Genomic DNA, 6,000 nt, shown 5'->3' with positions numbered 1-6,000 from the left:
TCCCACCCCACCCCTGCCTATGGACACCACAAAAAGGGACGGTTTTGCTCTCAGAGTGAATTTTGGCCATTGAGCAAGCACCACTCCTACCCCCAGCCTCACCCTCCTGGTGGTCTGTCTTCAAAGCCTCCTGACTCCATCCTCCAGGACCCTGTAATTCCTCAATTAAAGCTGTGTGGAGGGGAGGGAGATACAAGAGGGAAGAGATATGGGAACATATGTATATGTATAACTGATTCACTTTGTTATAAAGCAGAAACTAACACACCATTGTAAAGCAATTGTACTCCAATAAAGATGTAAAAAAAAAAAAAAAAAGCTGTGTGGAGAAGCTCTCTCTTCACTACCATACAAGGCACACTGATCACAGGGTTTCGGATAGACCCTGGCTTCCATACGGCCCAGGAGCACACCCGCTGTGAACCCCCAGGTTCTGAGTGAACTAAAGTTCCCAGCACATTGTGGATGCTCAGCAACGCTGGTGTGCCTGCTGTGAGCTGAGCTCCTGGTCCATCCAACTGGACTTGGGCTTTGGTGAAGGGTCAGGCAGGCGGGGGTCAGAGGAGCAGGGGTGCCCTTCCTGATGTGCAACCCAACACCCATATCCCATACAGCTTCCCTTGGGGTCTGGCACACGCCTGGTTTCAAGGCAGAGATGACCTCACCATGGTCTTCCAAACTGGGCAGTTCACATGTGAGTGGGGCAAATGAGCCCAGGGCACTGGAGAGAGTCCAGTCCCAAAGGCAGGGAGAGGGAAGAGTGGGAAGCATCTGGAGACAGAGTCAGAGTCGCGGGGAATGACACAGAGAGTCTGGGAGACAGCATGGAAGAGATGCCTGGGCCAGAGGAGGGTTCTGTATAAAGGGCCAGGTCAGCTGGTCCAAGGTGAGGTAAGAGAGGAGAAATATAGCAATGTATATTGCCAACTATCCAAACCTCTAGCGGACTCTGCATTTTCCTGGTCATTGATTTATGAAGTAAAGGACATATGGAGGCATATGCTTTGGCCATCATGTTGGAGATCTCATTTGACTCTAAAAATAAAACTGTCCCTGAGAGGCAGTTGTTATTAGCCTCATGTGTCAGGTGAAGAAGCTGAGGCCCAGAGATGCTGAGTGCCTGGCCAGGGTCACAGAGCTCGAAAGAACCTGGATCCACAGCGGGGGCTGCCTGAGCCCAAGGGCCATGACCTCCCCACTGGCCACGTTGCATCTCACATCAGCAGGTCCAGCTGGACAGCGTTTGTTTCCCCTGCAAAGTACAGACGTCTGGAAAATGTCTGCTTCTGGCCCCTCTCCCGCCTCAATTTGCCTCTTAGGCAGGATGGGTCTCATAGGCAGGAGATGTGAAGACTAGGAACTGTTGCCAGCCTTGCCTGTGGAGAGGCAGGCCCTGCCACCGTGAGTCAGCACAAGCCCGAGGGACCTGGCATAGACCTGTGGGGACTCCTCTGATCCGGAGCTGGTGCTGCCCCTTTGCCCAGCTGTTCAGGGAGGGGTGTGAGTTCCCCTCACCGTGGGCACCTGCTCTCACGTGGTGCATTTTTATTTCAGTTGACAAGTGTAATTCATTTAAGGCTCTCTGCTGGTTATTTCATGTCTCCAAAGCATTCTCTTCATGGAAAGATCAATTCCAAGGGAACACCTAGTTACCGAGGACTACAGCCCAGGACACAGTCTCTCAGAGAGCTCTGAGGAACTGCTTGGAAGAGGCAGGGGCCAGTGAGCATATATGTGATTTTGGAGAAGGGCTACATGCACTCACACACACATCTTGGTAGAAGGTTGCTGCTAGTCACAAGGCACACATATCTCAGCTAAAGATTTTAGTGCTTTTCTTTTTTTATTTATTATAAATGCTTTATTTATTTTTTCACAGAGGAAGCTTGGTGGTGGAAATGTAGCCATTTGATGCTTTTATGAATAAGAGTTAAAGTTCAGGCTCTCTTTCTTATAGAATGTAAATGTGCACCAACACATGTATCTGTAGTTGTTATCAAAATTAAGCTTAGTCACTAAAAGAAGATTCACTGTCTGAACTCTCTTCTGTATTTTTTTTTTTTTTTTTTTTTACGGTACGCAGGTCTCTCATTGTTGTGGCCTCTCCCATTGCGGAGCACAGGCTCCGGATGCACAGGCTCAGCGGCCATGGCTCATGGGCCCAGCCGCTCCGCGGCATGTGGGATCCTCCTGGACCAGGGCAGGAACCCGTGTCCCCTGCATCAGCAGGCGGACTCTCAACCACTGCGCCACCAGGAAGCCCTCTTCTGTATTTTTTTCACCTTCTACATCAGGCACTGCGGCATCTGGCCTCTAAGGAAGATCTGGGTCTAGTCCTTCCGATATCATTGTTTCTTATTGCCATCACTGGAACACCCACTTGAGCCATTTTGAGATATCTGGCATAGCTTATGTCCTTGGCTACAGTTAAGATATTTTCTGGTGTTACTTCACTTTCCCGTGGTCCAGAGTCTTGTAAACTGTTCTGTGATTGCTCTGAAGTGGTTTCAGAATGTGTTTCATTTGTGATCCTAGTGACACTTATAGGAGATACTTCAAATATGACATCGTCTAGCCCTGGGATAGATGACAACTTTGCATCTAAAATATTGAGAGTTGTTTCAATTTGCTGGATACGAAGAGAAAGGTCTGCCAGTTTCTCCTCAGAAACTGTAGAAAAGGGGTTGAGGAACTGTACAGTGTGCACCACAAATTGGTTTAGAAATGCCACCGTTCTTCTCTGTGGAATAGCTGGCACCTTAGTCAGGTCTATGCCTAACCCCGTGAGATGAAGCCTGTCCCCATCCGTCTCCTCAGCGGGCGGGGGACCCGGGGCTCACCCACAAACCCCTCCCTGACCCGGGCCGCCCAACCCGGTAATAGCGTCCTAGTGCTTTTGTAAGTGTGGGAAGATGCAACAAATTGGGTTGTCTTTGGCTGGGGCTAGGTTGTCAATCAAGGAAGGGTGGGGTTTGGAGACAACTGCCTCCTGCTGCCACCAGGCGAAGGGATCTGCAGGGTCACCGCCACTCAGCCCCGCCCTCCCCTCGGGTGGAGAAAGGGCTTGGCTGGGGCGTCTGTGCTGTTGGTCACTGGCCTCCAGCTCTGCTCAGCATGGGCTCAGCCTTTTGGGCAGCTGTCCTGTTGGTGGAGTTGGGCATTTTGTGTTCTGGGAGGCGTGGCCTGGCTGTTCCTGCTCTCCTGGGGAGCCTTGGGGAGCTGAGGGCTCTGAAGCAGCAGGAGAGACCTGCCAATGAGACGAACGAGCAAGGCCAGAATCCCAGGGCTAGGTCCCTGAGGCACCCAGGGACTCAGGGTGCCTGGTGCTGGGACGGAGCCCAGGCGTGCCCCAGGCCCAGGTCAGCCACAGTCGTGTAGGCTGTCAGGAACTACAGGGACAGGGTTTGCTCAGATATGGAGGCCTGGGGTTGGGAAAAGGCGGAGTCTTTGGGAAATGACCAAGCTGCTCCCACAGTTCAGGGTACAGGGCAGGCTGGGCGCTGCCGGGGCTCTCTGGGTGCAGGGGAGCGCAGGCCACCGCCAGGGTCCAGGCTCTGTCACCAAGGGCTCAGCCTCTGCAGCTACCAAGACCTGGGTTTGGATCCCACTTCTGACACTGCCCGCCTGTAGGATCCTGGGAAAATGACTTGACCTCTCCAAGACCTAGTTTCCTCATCTGTACAGTGGATTCTGGGCGCCTCCCATTCCAAGTTCATTTTCTCCACGTGCAGATAGGAGGTGAGAAAGTGCAGGCCCTCGAGGCACAGGCCCACCGCCCTCACCTTCTGAGGGAGCTGGCAGGCAGGAACCCTCACATCTGACTCTCCAGGGGGCATGGAAGACCACTGGCCCTGGACTGGGAGTCAGGTGGCCTTGCTGGCCCCTCCACGTGTGGCCCTGGGGCCTCAGGGGCCATGCCCTTCCCCTTGCTGCCCTAAGGGCTCTGTGAGGGGAGAGGGACCCCGAAAGGAGTAAGGAGAATTGTGGCATCTTGGGGGAGGGGGAGACATGGAGGTGGTCCAGGCCCCCCCTGATCTCACAGGAGAGGAAACACACACGTTCTCCTCATCTTCAGGTCGTCCCCAGCCCCAGGGATGACTGAGGAGCTGAGTCCTGCTTGGTTCCCACTGGCCATTCAGACCCATAACTCCTCCGTGTAACGGCCCCTGTCTCAGCCCTTTGCCTGTGGAGGCACCTGGTGCTGGGCTCCAGAAAAATGAGGGAAAAGGGAGGGTCCCCCAGGGACGTGCCCCACGTCCAAGTGCACACAAACCGGCCACTTTGCGGTTTCCCAAGCTCACCCCCTTCCTTCCCCAGCTCTCACCAGCCTCCACCCCCGTTAGGTGAGTTTCCCTGGCTGCTTCAGCCCCTCCCTCGCAGGGTGGCTGGAATCATACAGGCCGCGCGGACATGGCAGGGGCCCCACCAGTCTCCTCTGCCTGATCCCCACATCCCTGCCCCTGGGCCTCAGGGCCAGATGGGCCTTTGTCGCACAGCTCAGCAAGCCCTGTCTGCTACCTCGCCCAGTGAAGGGAGGGCATGGGAGCAAGAAGGCAGGTGGATGGCTTCACAAAAACATTTTGTCATCCACTTTTTTTTTTTTTTTTTTGCAGTACACGGGCCTCTCACTGTTGTGGCCTCTCCCGTTGCGGAGCACAGGCTCCGGACGCACAGGCTCAGCGGCCACGGCTCACGGGCTCAGCCGCTCCGCGGCATGTGGGATCTTCCCGGACCGGGCCACGAACCCGTATCCCCTGCACCGGCAGGCGGACTCTCAACCACTGCGCCACCAGGGAAGTCCATCCTACCACTTTTGAGGTGCCAGGGATACAGCAGAAAAAGGTCCAGGTCCTTGCTGAGCTTACAAATAATTGAACTCACTTCTCTATTTTTTTGAGGGGAAAACTGAGTTCTGGAGAATGTAAGTAACATTCCCACTTTATAGGTAAGGAGAGTAGATTCAGAGAGGTCAGGTGGCCGGATTGAAATCTGACACCTAGTGAGCGGCAGAGCGGGATGCAAAGCATAGTGTGTCCCGAGCCGTTGCACTAGCCACTGTGAGAAACTGCCCAGGGCCCAGCGCCTGCGGGGACGGGGACGGGGATGCACCGTGTCGGGGTGTCGGGGGCTGTCCAGCCCTGGCAGAGGTTAATGGTGTGTTACTGCAGGGGCTCCCTTTGCATCCAAGGGAGGCAGGATGCCTTCAGTCATCAGAAGCAGGTGTTCTGTGTTTGCCTCCTGGATGAAGTCTTCCTTGAAGGTAATAAGTAAAGTGGGTACATTAGGGAAGTAACAGCCCCAGGGCTTGGCGGGGGGAGGATAAGGGGGGATGTGGTGCAGACCTAGAAAGAGGGGTTTGGCCACCAGGACAGGAGATACAGCGAATGGAGGCTTTTCTGTGAGCCCACAACACCCCCGCCCCAGGGAGAAGGGGGCCTCAGTCTGTGCTTTCTTCTGAGGACTGTTATGGGGAGGGCGGTGGGGGGCAGGCAAGGCAGCCCTAGAGGAGGAGTTAGGCACACGGGGATCCCCCAACTCCCTGCTGTGTGACTTTGGGCAAGTTGCCTTCCCTCTCTGGGCCTCAGTTTCCACATCTGTAGATGGGGGACAGTGATTTGACCAGCCCTGCCCTCATAGGGTGGTTGAGGACATGAGCCTTAAAAGCTGCACAGATGGACACCCAGGAGCAGAGGGGCAGTGAGGGCAGTGGTTGGGGGCCAGGGGTGGAGTCGGCCACAGGTCCTGGTTCATATCCAGCCTGTGACCTCCGGCAAGTTCTTTCATAGTGGCCCAGCAATCTTGCCACTGAGCTCTTCGTCCAAAGCTTTTAGCCTCCATAAATCATTTTTAATAATGTACCACCTTGTAATTACTGCAAAGCCTCCAGAGGAATCAGATGCACTTTAGACATAATGAACTAATTATTGTCGGGTAAGTCACAATCGGGGAGCAGGGCTGGATTTCACACAGAGTCTCTGTTGCTGGGCACCAGCCTGGGGA

The 6,000-nt window shown here is 54.4% G+C and overlaps 1 pseudogene across 1 annotated transcript in view; it reads right to left on the bottom strand.

Moving 5' to 3' along the window:
- Positions 1-2,008: 2,008 nt before the first annotated feature.
- The window catches only part of LOC308605450 (WASH complex subunit 3-like), a 60,520-nt pseudogene continuing 56,528 nt past the window's right edge, over positions 2,009-6,000 (bottom strand). The window contains exons 3-5 of the transcript in view: positions 3,321-3,389; positions 2,263-2,809; positions 2,009-2,041 (exon numbers count right to left, since the gene is read on the bottom strand). The product of the transcript in view is annotated as a WASH complex subunit 3-like (transcript). The remainder of the gene's footprint in view (positions 2,042-2,262; positions 2,810-3,320; positions 3,390-6,000) is intronic.

Source organism: Mesoplodon bidens (genome assembly GCF_964165515.1).
Source record: "Mesoplodon bidens genome assembly, chromosome: 2".
NCBI classification, from domain to species: domain Eukaryota; kingdom Metazoa; phylum Chordata; class Mammalia; order Artiodactyla; family Ziphiidae; genus Mesoplodon; species Mesoplodon bidens.
This window is presented reverse-complemented; position numbering and strand designations above follow the sequence as displayed.